The following is a 15,367-nucleotide window of genomic DNA, read 5'->3' as shown; positions in this document are numbered from 1 at the left end:
TGCTAGTTTGAACCCTACTGTGACTCCTGAATCTATCTTCCCTCCACGTAAATCCTCATCTTCAACCAATCTATTGAACAGGTAGCACTGTTCCCTGTGCTCCCCAGCTCCTGCTCACAGGAGTCCACCTGAAAACTCCTTTAGCACTACTTTCCCTCTCATTGTTTCACTGTGTTTCAATCAAGTCTCCCAGTTTTTCTAGTACATTTACATCTCATCTGCAGAGTAAACGTTTCTTGATTAATGCCTAGTCCTCACTCAACATCAAGTGCTTCCTAGCTTGTTGCTTGGGATCCCATCTCTCTAGGCAGGTTTCTGCTGAAGGGTCTATCTGTGCAGCTCACTGCCCTCACTCATAAAGCTTCTCTTTCCGGCACAGACTCTTGTCATCGAATTACCTCTGAGAATGAAAATCCCTCATGCCTCCCAGCTACCAGCAAATATTATATCTCCTCCATCCACCTTCCTCATGCCATTGCTCTGTGAGATTGGCCCTAATGTACTTGCTCTGCCTACTAGGGTGAGTGGAAAACAAGAGAATGAGGGGTAAGAGGGGGAGGATAACACAGAAGGAATAGATGACTTCTGATGAATATCTTGGAACAATAGAATTTTTGAATTGCTGTTATTTTGAATATATTAGGACTTTTAACATACAGAACTAGACTAGAGAAAATCACGGATGGGTAAATGAGAATGGTGATCAACTAGAATAAAACCTGTCTCAACAACAGGTGTTTCTTACTCAAGAAAACCCATTTTTATTTTATTTCCAGTCAGAAGGCTGGAGACAGAGACAGAAATTTCCTAACCACCAAAGAAAAAGACATCAGAAAAGATACTGGAAAGGAAAGATGTGAAGTGGCACAGAAAACATTCCCAACTTTGAGTAAGAAAGGGCAAACAGGCAGAATGTCCCAGTGAAGTGAGGGTGGATGACTTAGCAATGGGATCAACCAAAATCAAGAAAGACAAACTGTGGGCTTACACCCGACTGAAGGGACTCTGCAAGTTAATGAAAAAACTGAGGCAGATAAGTGCAAGGAGGGTTAGTTGTTTTTTGCACACATCTGTGCAACTCTTGAGCTGTAAAGCAAAAAACAAAGGTGCCTTCAAAAATCTGCATCTGTGTGTCTGTCTACATTCATGCAAGGTCCTGAAGAGTTAAACTGCAAGCCAGAAGATTTACAGCTGAACTCAGTGACATCAGGAAAATATGTGCTTTAAGCCATGGTGAACTCAGGTCATCAGTGGCAGGCGATAGGAAGCTGGTGTGAGGTCCTGTCCTCCATGATGTCCTAGCCAGAGGGTCTGCCTAGGGTCTGGTCCCAATGTTCTACTGGGGCTCGAGAAGCTGGAGGTGCTGGAGGAGTGGCAGGATGAGGAGACATCCCAGCCCAATGAGTGACCAAACCTAAGAGTGAGCTCAGGCAGCTCTGCAACCCACCACAGTGGGCTGGAAAATGAGACCAGAGACCATTCCAACCATAGAAAAAAGGTATGGAAGGGCCAAAGCCCACCCCAACCTCCCTGTTGTTAGGAAGATAAAAAAAACATCTTCTTGGAGAGTTAGAAACTCTAGCATTACACTCTTCACTTCCTAACATCTGCCCCAGGGGAGGGTATCTGGGGCCTCCCCTAAGCAGGAACATGCTCTTCCGAGGCGATACTGCCTTCTCCTTATGTCCAAGTACACCAAGAGTGACCTTGGGCAGGCAAACTGTGACCCCTAATGATGCAGTGCAGCTAACATGATACAACTTGGGCAGGCGCAGACATAAGCATGCTCACAGCAGAGCAACCTCACTCTGTGGCCTAAGCTGGGTTTTCTGAGGCCCCAGGAAGTGCGTATGCACTTGTTTCAAACCAATGCCTGTGGTTAGAAAATAAGTCTATGAATAGCTGTAGAACATCTGGGGATGCCACACAGGATGTCTACCTCTCACCAGCCTCTTAAAGTTTTAAAGCTTAAATAAGGTTTTAGGAACACAACATCAGGCAGCCATTTTTTAAAACCCTGTCCTGCTTTTCTTTCGAGAAGATGTAGCCTAAAAGCAAATCTGGCCACAGCATGTCTTCATTTTTACTGTTATCTTTAACACTCAACAAAGCAGAGCTGATCCCAATATTACCTGATCCTTTGCAGGTCAGCAACACAACACATGCAGCTTGCGCTGCTCCACACGCAGCCCAGCCAGCTGTGCCCTGCAGCAGCGAGGTGGCTGTCAGCTCAGGCAACATCTGGTGGGTGTCTCAGGTGGAACTTGCCTTTGGGCCACCTCTTTTATTTCTGTTGGGAACAACACCAGAACTTGTGTAGAAAATAAAGCCCATTTCAAATTGCAGTTTCTCTCTTCACTAATTAACAATAGGAAGATGAGTTTTCTGATGTCTTCCCTGCATGAGGGCACATAACCATCCACAGGCCACCTGGCAAAGCAGAAAAAGACTAAGGTTTTACTGAATAACTAAAGTCAATATGCAACAAATGTTGATTTGCATCTACGCAGGATAAACACATCTGCAGTAGCATTACTGACAAGCTGGTTAAACTGCCTCCTTTCACCTTGCAGGGAATGGGGACTGTCTACCAGGACGGAGGCACTTGGTGGCCATTTCAAGGCTACAGGAGGTCACTTAACCCAGGGCAAACACAGGATTTCAGACACAGCCTTTCATCTCATGATTCCTACACTTTTGCTCAATGGTCTGGCTGCTATCCGCTTTTATTATATGGGTGCTTTCCATGCCATTAGGGGACATAAGCACCTGGCCCTGGGATGAGAATTTCAGTCTGGACATTGCCTAATTCCCCTTCTGCATGTGACTCCCAGTTTTCTTCCACTAACTACTTTCCTCAAATATAGTAATAAAGATGCCTGAAATAGAAAAGTAGGTTTTTTTCCTATTGCATTAGCAGATAATGTCTTTGCCATTACTTTTCAGAGGGAGCCAGAAAGACAACTTATTAACCTGCTAAGCCTTCTCTCTTGCATTACCAATCTTGGCTAAAGGTAATCCGTGACTGCACAGTCCCCAAATGCAGAAATCACTAACTCAGAGTGGCAGGTGCCTGGTAACTGCTACAAAAGCAAAATGGAGAAATCACAGAACTACATTTGGAGATGTGCTGGCAACAGACTTTCCCCCTGCACTGAGCTCGTTGGTGGGCTAGCCTCATGAGCTTGGGTCAGTGGCCTTGGTGTCTCAGTGCTAGGCAAACAGTTGCTTTCTCCCCCATTCACCACTTATATTCCAAAGAGAAACTGTGACCTGTTAGTGCTGGGATGCTGGGAAGTGTGTCTTATTATTTGAAAATGAGGTCACATAACTAGAATTACCATTCACTGTACCAGGAAAGGTGCAGATAAATGCTGCACTCAAATAATAAGCCACGGCATATGCGCATGATGATGATGATGAGAGACAAGCCACAGCAGGAAAAGGCAGCTAAGCCTGGATGGTTTTGATGACCACAGATACCGTGCAAACCCACTTCCAAGTATGAGCAATGGAAACTATGATCTTGTAGGCAGCCTCTTTCCTGGTCATCTGTTTGCCTTCAGCCACCCATCATGATCCAGCCATGAGGTTTCTGAGCACTGCTTTTGCTCAGAAGGTACTGTTCAAGCCCAACAAGTGGGGAGTCACAGCTCAACTAATGGTTTCATCACACAGCGCTAAAAGAAGGTGTGGGGAAAGGGAAAGCAGAGAGTGGGTCTATAAGAGCTGCACAAAATCTTGGTACAAAAGCAATACCCTTCAAGAATAGGAGTAAAGTTAGTAAATTGGGAATGACCTCGTCCCTTTGTCCCAGGGCTTCTGGCAAGTCAGAGCCCTGATGTGTGGAGTTGGTAAAGATTGACATGGGTCTTACACCCTGGGCTATGTGCACCTCGGAACAGAGATCACACAGAGTGGTCACTAGGACATGCTGCTGCAGCCCCACGCTGCTGTGGTCAGCATGGCCAGTCCTCAAATCAGCTGGGTTATTTCAGCGTAACATTGAACTGCCTCTTGCTGACAGGCTTATCTAAAAATCTTGCTTTGTCCCTTCTGCCTCTGTGCTTTTCTTTGCACTGAAATGAAAATCAGATGCCAGAAATGTCTTTTAACTCACTGTCACTTCTGGTCTCACAGCAAGAACTGGCCCTTGTGTTACCCAATAACCCATACAGGTGCTGCAGGCTCAAATCTCTCCCACCTCCTTCCCAGTCCCTTTTTCCCCAGGCCCGTTGGGAAGGAGCAGCAAGTGCCTTTAAGCTGTGTGGTTTATAATTGCATTAGATAGCCCTCTAATGTGTGTGCACTGCAAACACACCTCCCTGCACATCACAGCCACTTGGAGCCACCTGCCAGGGCCCCGTCCTTGGACCTGTCACCTGCCAGACAGCAAGGGGAGACACAGGCACATAAGAGGGGAAAATTAACCTTTTTGTATCAGGTTGCCTAAAAGAAAGCAGTTGAGAGGAATCTGGATCAGAAGTGACCTTCCTGACTGAGGCTGTGAGGTCACTGCTGGCCTCTTCCTGCATGCTGGGGAGATCTGCTTGTCAAAGGGCTGGTTGTTATTTATTACTTCTGTATTTGTTATGGGTATTACTGTGATCACCAGAGCATCCACCCACCCACCTCCCCAGATTACTGTTGCCTACCCAACTGGAAGCCATTGAGGAAGGGACTGGCTCAGAAACTGATCCTGTCCAGCAGCAACTTCAACCACCAAAGCTGGGGGTTTTAGGAACTCCACAGGGATTTGTACTGGGAGAAATCAGGGGAGAGGGCAGAGGCTGAGGCATGCACAGGGCAAGGTGGGCACCAGAGCTGACCCATCCCAAGAGGCAGGATGAAAAGGGGGCAGCTTTGGGGTATGCAGCTGGGGAGCAGCAGGGGAGGTGGCAGTGGAGGGGGCACAGGCATGTAGAGCTGTGGGGAGAGCTAATAAACACCAGGACAGGAGAATGTGGACTTGAGGGAATACCTGATAACAGGGGGAATTTGAGCAGTCTGGGGAATAAGAGGAGGAGGAAGAAGATGGAGGAGCTGGCAGAGTGCCCTGCTGATGGGAAGCAAGAGTGGAGTCTCACCACAGAGCTGCTGAGGACACCTGTGCAGCCACAAGTGGCTCAGAAGCTAGATGTCACATTAGGATGTTCATAGGTTATGGAAAGGCTGCCCAATTTGTTTCAGCAAATGTGTGTAAAATACTTTAAGGCATGACAATTTTTTGTTTGACTTAAAAATTAGGACAAAGCGAGTCAAAGTACTGTAATCCTTTACAAAGGCCAGCTCTGGGGAATAAAAAATCTGAACTTTTTTTGTTCAGTGAAGAAATCCCTTTCTTCATACAGCAGAATTTCTTTTTTTTTTTTTTTTCTTCCCCCCAGAGCATTTTGCCTTGGGAGCAGTTTTGTCATTTCAGCTTTCATGGGAAGAAGTTTCAATTTTTAATCCACTCACACAACACCAGGCCGCTGCCCAGCCTGGTCGATAGATCAAGCTGGCCCATCCTGTGAAATTCACTTTTCCCATCACTTTGATCTCTGTAGTGTCAGGCCTGAGCACCAAGCCAGGCTGCATTTTTCCGGCTGCGGCATTGCCCTGTCATTCACCGCGAGCCACAAGGCAAGCAGTCGTGCAGCACAGTCCCTCGGTAGAGGAGGGGTAAGAGCTGCTCTCCTGACCGGGGCAAGAGCTGAAGTGGGGGCTCAGTGAGCCTGCAATGCACACTGCCGCGCCGGCGACCACGTACAGTCGCTCTGACCCCCCTCCTCTGCCTCACCCCACGGCTGTGTGCCAGAGAGGGTCTGCTGGAGAACATGCGGCACAGGCGGGCGTTACTGTGCCCCATGAACAGCCCAGCTCTAAACCGAGAAGCGATTATACCTGACGAACGCGCCCTTCCCCGGCGTTTGCCGTTTCGAGCGCAGCAGGACGGGGGCCGACTCGCCCTCCCGCCGGCCCGGGGCTGCGCTGGGAGCCGCGGCGGGCAGCAGAGGGAGCGCCGGAGCCGCCGCCGGAGCCGCCGCCGGAGCCCCCCCCCCGCTCCCGCCGCCCCTCTCGGGAGGCAGCCGGGCTTGCGGTGCCCCTTTTATACTTAGCTAATGTTTCCATGTACGCTTCTCTGCAGCTCGCCTTTACGTCTCTGTGCGGCTCTTTCTCTTTTTTTCTTTTATTTTCAGAAGAAGAGGGAGAAGGGCTGTTTTCTCCACGCCAGAAATGAGTGACCTCTCTTGGCCACGATGTGGCGACAAGGCTTTTTTTTTTTTTTTTTTGCTCCGTGCGGTCTGCTGAATCCCTTGCAGATATACGTATCTGCTACCTTTTACCTGTCCAGATCCAAGCGTGGGAAAGATTTCTGCTCCGCTGCAGCCCTTTCCTCTTTTCCCACACCGACCCCATCCTGCTTCATCCACAGCACACATTTTGACAGCAGCTGCTGATGCTTTTCAACTCTGTCTTTAATTATAGATTTCAATATTGTCATTCTTCTAATTTCCCAAACCATGAGTCTGACTCCAGGAAAGCTGTGAGATAGGCGCCTAAAAGCTATATAATATATTGGCTTCATCCCTTCTATTGTCTGATGCGTAGGGGTTTTTGTCTGTACTCCAAGTGTGCCTGAGATGTATGTTTAGTGTGTTAAGAATTGCTGCTTAGGTGAAGGGAAGAAAGAGCAAGAAGGAGAAAAACTTCATGCTGTCAGCTCTCCCCTATATATGAAGACAAGTGATCAAAGATGCTGTCCTACCATCCCTTGTGGGCATCCCGGTCTCTGCCTGCCTGTTCAAGCCTAGCACCACAGAGCTCCATCGGCCCCTGACACCTCCCATGTTGTCAGCCTTGCTCCAAGCACCAAGGGCTAGAAACTCCCTGGAGGATTAGTGCCAAGAGACTCTTCAAGCTTTTCCTACCAGCTTTAAGACAAGACATTATGGTTCTATAGGCAGAAACACCTCAGCACTGACAAGCTTGGAGGCTTACCCAAACTTCTGCATTTTTTCAGACAGAAATGTTTGTTGTGCATTTGCCAACACTTCCAGGTGGGATCACAGGGCCACCCAGACAGGCTTTCCCATTCAGGTCTTGCAACCCAGGCAGAAGCAGAAGGTGCTGCTGCACAGGACCTGCAGCCTACAGTGGCCTGGGCAGGGGGCTGGCAGGCAGAGAGAGCTTCCCACCCACAGCAGCAGCAGAGAGAGGGAAACACACAGCTTTAATGTGGACCCATGGTGCAGGGTGTGCTGTCTGTGTGAGCAGAGGTTTCACGTCTGTCGCCCTGCCATTTCTCATCCGCCTCTGACCCCAGGGATAGGAGTGGGGCAGAGCTTGTTCCAGCGGGGATATAGGAAACACCTTTCCCGCCCTTCCTTGTAGCCTAATGCATCCCACTCTACAGTGGATAAAGTATCCTGACATGCCATGGGAAGGGGTTTTGTCAAGATAGCAAAGCAAGGACACTTCACACAGTGTATAGGAAACACCCTTTAGCACACTACGAAGGATCCCATGTTACCTTTGCTTTACCACATGGCAGTCATGTGATCCATGAGGCTACAGTCAACAAAAATGGTGTAACCCACTGCTAATTCACATGACATTATTGCAGTTCACACACTTTCTAGGTTTTCTTTTAAAACCCTAGCCCTAAGACTAACCCATCAGAATGCTCATAAAATGTTTACATTTTCCAGAACATTTATTATAGAGATAAGTTTGCAAACCTGAGTTTTAAAGGCTACCAGACCCACTAGTGAAACAGCAGGAACACCGATTATATTTCTTATTAACTTGGCACCCGGAAGAAGCAGGCCCACTCCTGACCTGTGGTCTTCCACATGGGCAGTACAGTGCATGGGTGTGTGGAGTGATCAGGGACAGACCAGCCTCCCTCTGCACTAAGGAGAGGCTGTGGATATCTCAGTCCTCCCCATCCATCCATCTGTCCCAAAGATGGGGGCCACCAGGTTTGGAGGCTTTGGGCTAGCATTTACATTAACTGGAGTTTTAAAACTTTGAGAGAGAGAGAGCAGAGCTGGTTGCAAATGCTCAGTGAACCTCCTCTGAAAATGTCAGGGGAGCCTGCCCCATTCCTGTCTGGGAGAAGCGACTGCTTCTCTCCTCGTGTCCCCCACATCTAAAATATTGCAACCTACTGATCCGCCCCCATCCAGCCAGAAGGCATAGTGAGAAGATGCTCAGCTCAGACAGACGATGCTCAATCCTCCTGCCCTCACCAGGGAGCAAAGTGCATTCCCAGGCCCCAGTCTCATGGCTTTGGCAGGGCGGGCAGCCAGGAGCACAAAGGCTCCCTTCATGCAGAGCCTGGTGTTGTCCCCTCTTAACCTCTGTTGCAGACAACACAGAAATATTTCTCAGCAGGGACACACACAGGGGTGAATCCCAGTGCTGCCTTATGACTCTGGAAAGGATGCTGACCTAATTTGTGAAGGCTTTGGGGGAGGTACATATGCTTTTGCCCTTTGCATGCCAAAGTGGCCGAGCAAAAGGGCAGTGCTGATGCTGCTACCCAAAAATGTGCTCACCGAGGGGGAAGGGAGGGGAAGATATTTGTTCCATGTAAAAACTACTAAAGCTATGGGTTTCTCCCTCCCAGTCTTCCCCATCAGTTCTCATTTAAAGATGTCACTCCTTTTGTACTCCTTTTTTCCCCAAGGGAGACAGCCTGATCCAGCCCACAGCCACAGACAGCTCTGCCAATGCCTGGCTCTGCCGGGGCTGTGCTCCCAGCTCTCAGCATCCTGCCTTAATATGCCTGCAGGGAGGGATTAAGAGAAATAGTCCAGCTCTAATTTATATAGCAATGGCAGCGATCACTGCCCACAAGAGCATGAGCATTAAAAACAGGAAAAGCATAACCCAGAAATGGTGGCGAGACAGAGCAACTCAGTTGAGGCATGAGCTCGCTGTGCAGTGGCTTTTCCTGGGGAGGACTGCTGTGACCAGCCAAAGAACTTGCCATGTCCACTTTCACCCTCTTATGCCCCTGCTTTATCTTGGCCATCAGTTGGTTGTAGCACCTGTCAAGGCTTTCCCTCTGAACAGTGTCTCTGAGAGAGACAGCTGTTTTGTAAAAACCTTGCTACCCTGGCAGGCCAAGAGCAGCCTGGGAGAGCTCAGCCATGCTCCCAGCACCATCTTGGTTCTGCCTCCCCTGCAGTTTCCACCCATTCTCAGTTTCTCAGCATAAACTAAGTCTGACTGGCAACGCCCAAGGAAGCAGAGTGAGGTCTCACCGCAGAGTGGAGCAGAGGTGCTTGCAAGCGTAAGGGGCAGCATGGCAGAGGTTGCAAACTTAGACCTTACTGAGAGATGTGGGAGTGAACAGAGCCATTTATGAAGTGTCTGGGTAAAGGAAATGGCATGTGAGAATTAGGAGGTATCGGGTACAGAGCAGGTTGTGAAGTTTGCAGATATTGAGTGAAAAGTGCAAACAATAAGAAAAGCTGAAACAGAGAACGAGAGCTTCTTCAGACCATGAAAGCATCTTGTTTTTCATACAAGGCACCTCTGTAGTTGCTCCTTTTTGAGCGAGAGAAGATGCTGCCCTGCTGCCCCTCTGTAAAGGGAAGCAGAGCTTCTGCAGGCCAGGTTGATAGAGGTTTCACATTGTGTGACCTGTGGTCATCCACAGTCATGTCCTGCACCTGCATTTGACAAGAGACCTTGGAAGCCTGCTGTGTTGTGACTGACTCAATAGTCCCTACAACAGAACAGCCCCCAGGGCCAATACCAATGCTGTCATGAGGTCAGTTGTTCCCCTACTGCCTGTCCTAACACTGGATGAGGGCTACCTTAATCTGGGTCCAGGAATTGCAGCGGCCAAGAAGTGACTTTGCACAAAACTCTGCTGCAGGATCCAGCAATCCCAAGGAGGTGGAGGGCCATGAAAAACTGCTGGAGATGGTAAACACATCTGCAATGACAGTGTAAGCTGCTTCTGCCAGAATGCCTCTGCGGATGGCCAGAGAACACTAAAAAATTCATGTAAAGCCTTCAGGCAGCAGTTCCTCCCAGGAAAACCCTGAGTGGAGAAGAGCCGTACAGGAGGAGAGACATCTCCTGTCATTTTAGTGGGAAGTCCCTTCCTTGGACTCATGGGTTCTTACTGTTAGCTCTCCCAAAATCCCTTAAAGCTAGATCACACACTGAAAAAAGAAATGTCTTGGACTTGCCATGAGATAATGCTGATTGCTGTGTTGGAGCCTTCCAGTTCTTGATGCCCAAACAGATTTCCCCACAACACACCAGTTCCAGCAGATAGTGGCTTCTCATAGAGTTTCAAGTTAGCATTGTCTTATGACAATTAGGCTATAACTCTCCAAATAAAAATAATTTCAAATTCATGCTTGCAATCTTATAAATATTCAACAGTCTCTTTAATTCTCCAGTACCTAGGCTGAAGCTTCTTTTTTATTTTATATTTTAGGCTTTTGGACATTAAGGTTTTACCTGTATTATAGTCACTTAATGCTCATCAATAAATGCTGCTATTTTCAGGTTCAAAACAGGAGGCACTCTTCAGTGAAAACAGCTGTGTTTTCGCTATCAGTTATCATGATGACTGTCTCTGGAGCAAGCTCAGAGAGTGTAACATTTTCCCCTTTCAGCAAAGCAAAAGAGCCTCCCAAGAGAGTCAGCCTCCTCTCTGCCATGCTCCTCTGGCTCATCAAACACTTTTTACGTGGTCACAGTAGAAACAGAAGTCTCCAGAAAAAGCAATTTTTAACATAATCCAATGAAGCATTTGTTAAATGCCAAGTGCTTCCCAATTTTTTTACATTGCTACATAAATTTTTAGTTCAGTTGCTTTTTTTCAAAAATAGTTTTGAGTCAGCAGAGCAACACAAATTGAAGTCTACTGTCATTATGTGCTAACAAAGGTTGCCTTGCCCCTGCAAAAAGGTCAGAATCTACACAAAAAGAAGAGAAAAGCAACAGCATGTATAAATAGAGGTGTTCAACACAAGACAACGGTAATTATCTAACACAGCATAGCATACTGATGAGTGCCTATTAAATGTATGAAGTCTGATTCACCTTTCATGCTCACATTAAACAAGAATTTCTCAATAAAACTCCAAAATTACCTACTGCAAGGTTACCAGTTCGTGCTGTTTTATTTCCAAAAAGGGCATTTTAGTGCTGCTGCATGTAGAATGAAGGCTGAAGGGTGCTGGCCAGTACTTAGGTGCAACAAGGTGTGTTACTTGCTTTAGGATATGGTAGTGATAAAACGGTTAACCACAAAATCCTTATTCAATTAAATGCTGAAGATTACTCTCACCTCTCTATTTATATGCATTGAGATCTGTGGGTGTGCCTCAGCTGCATCTTTGTTTAAGATTTAGGAAACCAGGTGTGCACAGGAGCAAGGAAAGAGGATCAAAAGCTGAGGTCTGAGGGAGAAGCACTGCCAAACCTGTGGAAAAACAGAGGGACGGAGAGAGAGACCAGTGCAGGTGGGTCCAATGTAATCAGATTTGGTTTTGCTTGGTTTGGAGGAGAAGGAGGACTTGAGCAATAGTCAGGAATCAGTGCAAGAAGGAATCTGTGTACTTCTCACTCCTGTACCTATTCAGAGCCTTCAGCTGCTCCTGCCTTGCCAAAGGCATTGGTATCAGGTCTGCAGCTGTCCAAACAGGTGTCCATGCACCATAATTTCATAAAAGGCTGAAGCTATTGGTGGTCTGATACTGTCTTTCAGGTTAACCAGAAGCAACCACATCACTGGTATTACTTTTCAAAGGCCAGCTTGGTGTATCAGCCCTTCTCTGTCATGTAGCATAGGATCAGGTACCTGCATCATCCATTTCCTTCCCCAAGACCACTTCCACCAAAGCATTACTTCTATATGCTTCGCTGTGTCCCTCCTGATCTTCAACGAGGCTTTCTAAGAACCCACGTTGTAACCATGCTGTTACTTTAGTGGCCTCAAAGATCCCTCTCTTTTTTTTAGTCAAAAACCACTTTGAGTAACTACATGTGACTCCAAGAGCTGAAAGGTCAGGTTACATGATCTAACAACTCTGCAATCCTCCAAGTCTGCATGTGGATAAGTAAATGAGCGGGGAGCTGGGGATTTTGGCTCTTCTCAGCTGAATGACTCTGAAGTCAAAACTGCAAAGAATTTCTGCCTCCACTTTCAGTACCTATAGCGTTTCTGTCACCAGGACTGACAGTTTCTTCCCCACCAGATCATGTCATTGGCTTTCACCAGTGGATTCACACGTTGTCTAGTTCATATATGACACACTAACTAGAGCCCATCTTTAAAATAGGCATTTATGAGTCACCTGCTATTCAGCCATGCTCTCCAAAAACCACACTTTGAATACATCAGACAAGGGCATAAAGAAACTCTCTTAAAATCCCTGAATCTTTTCCCCTGATGCTATCATTCTCAAGGGTCCGAAAATGCTGCAGCCCTGCAGCCTGGTTTAAACACAGCAAGCACACCTGACCATGGCTTAGGGCTATTTTTTTTTCCTTTGGGATGACAACTTCGGCCAGTACCTCTGGAAGCACAAGTCAGATCTTAGGGCAACGAGCCCAGATCCCCACTGCTGCCTGCCGGACTGGAAAGCCTCACATGTTTTCCTACTGCAGGAGCTGCTAAAAGCTGGAGATATCAGGGGGCGGGAAAAGAAGGAAAAAAATCCTCATGTGCCCACAAATGTGCAATTTTGTTTGACCGTTCTGTGAAATACTTTTGGCTTGCAGCTTGTTTTCACATGATGGCATGTTAGAGGACATATTTTCAGTACTTAGAGGAAAAAAAATTTCATGAATGAATTTACTGCTGTCAGCTTCCCAAAAGCAAGCCTTACTCAGTTTTCCATGGGAGGCATTTAAAACTCTTCATGTTTCTAATGAGGCCTGCATAGCTTCAGCTGGAAGAAAAAATATCCTTTAGGTATATAACTGTTTCTGCACATGTCCCCTGAGGTCTGCATAACAAGATTTTTACTTTAAGTTGATTGAATTAGGTTAGGATCAGGTGGCACTGCCATGCTTTAACACAACGTGATGCTGGTTGTGTTGGAGGTGATTCAATAGAGACAATGAGCTAACATTATAATACTCATTCTCTAGTTCCTGTTATTTTCGTTAGGAGCCCAAATTTCCAAGGGACATTTATGGTTCTAGTTACAAGACAGCTAGATGAAATTCGCACCTTCATGGGGGATCCAGGAAGACCAGCGCTCCACTTACATCCCTCTTTTAAGTAGTGTTTTGAACAGCTTAGTAGTTTGTATTGATCTGGGGGAAGAATCACACCCATCTTTGATATCAATCAGAAGTGAAGCCACTGTGCACATGGTGGTTTACAGTGGTCCTGCCAGGTCACAGAACGGATTCAGCCCTAAGCATGGCCTCCTTAGGGACGTGGTAAAGACATCAGTTCCTGCTCCCCGTTCTGTTCCCAACATCCTAAATGTCCTGGGTGCGGGACAGGGTGCAGGCCAAGCTAGACACCTCAAGCTTGTCAGGGTATTGAGGAAAATGAACACATCAAGCCAAAACATCTGCTTGCTTATGCTTGTTCACAGCATCAAGCCATGCACAGAGCAGGGACTTAGGTCTATGTACTACCCTCATCCCTTTGCATCTTCCCCCCCACCCCCAACTTTCAAGTGCTATAAAAGTAAGTTGTAAACAAAAAAGCCCCTGGCACAATTTTTGCTTTCATACCAGGATGTCCTCAGGACAGCTGATCCGAACTAGGCAAAGGGATATTCCATACCATAGGATGTCATGCTCAGTATATACACTGGGGGGAGTTGGCCAGGAGGGACTGATCGCTGCTCGGGGACTGGCTGGGCATCTGTCAGCAGGTGGTGAGCAATTGCATTGTGCATCACTTGTCTTTCTTGGGGTTTGTTTCTCTCTCTTTTTGTTATCTCCCTGGTCATTACTACTACTACTACTACTACTACTACTACTACTACTACTACTACTACTACTACTACTATTATTATTATTATTATTATTATTACATTTTATTTCAATTATTAAACTGTTCTTATCTCAACCCACAAGTTTTACTTTTTTCCGATTCTCCTCCTTATCCCACTGCGGGGGCAGAGGGAGGAGTGAGCGAGCGGCTGCGTGGTGCTTAGTTGCCGGCTGGGGTTAAACCACGACAACAGGCTGGCATAGCTCCCACTGCTTTAATGGACATTTCACACACTCACCTGAGAGGCCAACATGACCCAGTGCACACTAACAAAGCTATCCATGCTTGCCTTGCCCTGCCACCACTCCTTCTATTCACAGGTATTTGTATTGTCAGATGTCTCAGTGAGAAAGCAGAAAACCAAACACTACCTTATTTTTCCTCCCTATAAAAACCTGTCACTTCATAACCCTCCCTTCATCTTCCACTTTCTTGTCAAGTTACATATACCTGCCCAGAAGACATAGGTGAGAAAAGAGGGTGGGAGGTATCAGCCGTTGTTTCACATGGTTTGGCATTAGCATGTCACCAGTGCATCAGGGGACTCGACAGAGGCAGGAATAGCAGGTGACTCACAGGCAGAGTGTCTGGGCTTTTGTACACCCCTGGTTCAGGTAGCATATTTGCTCATCGGGTTTTATGTGTCACACAAGTGAGATGGGGGATTTGTCAAGGCTGAATCCACCTGGGGCTGGCTGTCAGCGTGGGATCCCCACCGCTTGGTTCACAATCTGCTTCCCTCACTTGTTGAGATGAGCTTTCCACAAGGCATTCAGTACCTAAAGAGGTGTCCTTGCTGCCAGGGCTGGGTACAGAGCAGAGAGACTCTGCATGGGGCAGTTCCCTGAAATGGTGGGACCCTAAGACATGTGTCCTACTTGCGGGTCTGTACAGCTGCACCCATGACACAGGCAGATGTCACAGTGTGCATCACCCCAGGAGGAGCACCTGCGCTGGCATAGCTGTGCCTCACTGCACACACATGTCCTCAAAGAGCTTGTTCAATGGTCTGTGCTGCACAATTCACATCCAGATACATGGACTCTGATCTAGGTCAGCAGACTTGCGTAGAAGGGTGGTAGCTGGCACAGGCTGCAGGGAGAACTGCCTTGCAGTCACTGTTTTTCTACATCCCTAAAGGAAAATAGGTCTTATGACTGTTTTTTCTATACCCCCTCCTTTTGCTTTTTTCTCAAGTGTGGGAGAAGGAATCCTTTCAGACACAGACGGGATTTCCCAAGGAGTGTCTTGCTCTGTGTCAGGTGTTTTGCTGTAGGGTGAGTCATGAGTGTCCTGGAGACCTGTCAGTGTGATGTCTGCCGGCCTCGCAGCTCCCTGCTCGTTTCAGCAGTGCAGAACAGCATGCTATTTTCATTATTGTCTCTA

The sequence above is a fragment of the Aquila chrysaetos genome, chromosome Z (assembly GCF_900496995.4).
Source record: "Aquila chrysaetos chrysaetos chromosome Z, bAquChr1.4, whole genome shotgun sequence".
In the NCBI taxonomy this organism is placed as follows: domain Eukaryota; kingdom Metazoa; phylum Chordata; class Aves; order Accipitriformes; family Accipitridae; genus Aquila; species Aquila chrysaetos.
Note: the sequence above shows the minus strand (reverse complement) of the source record.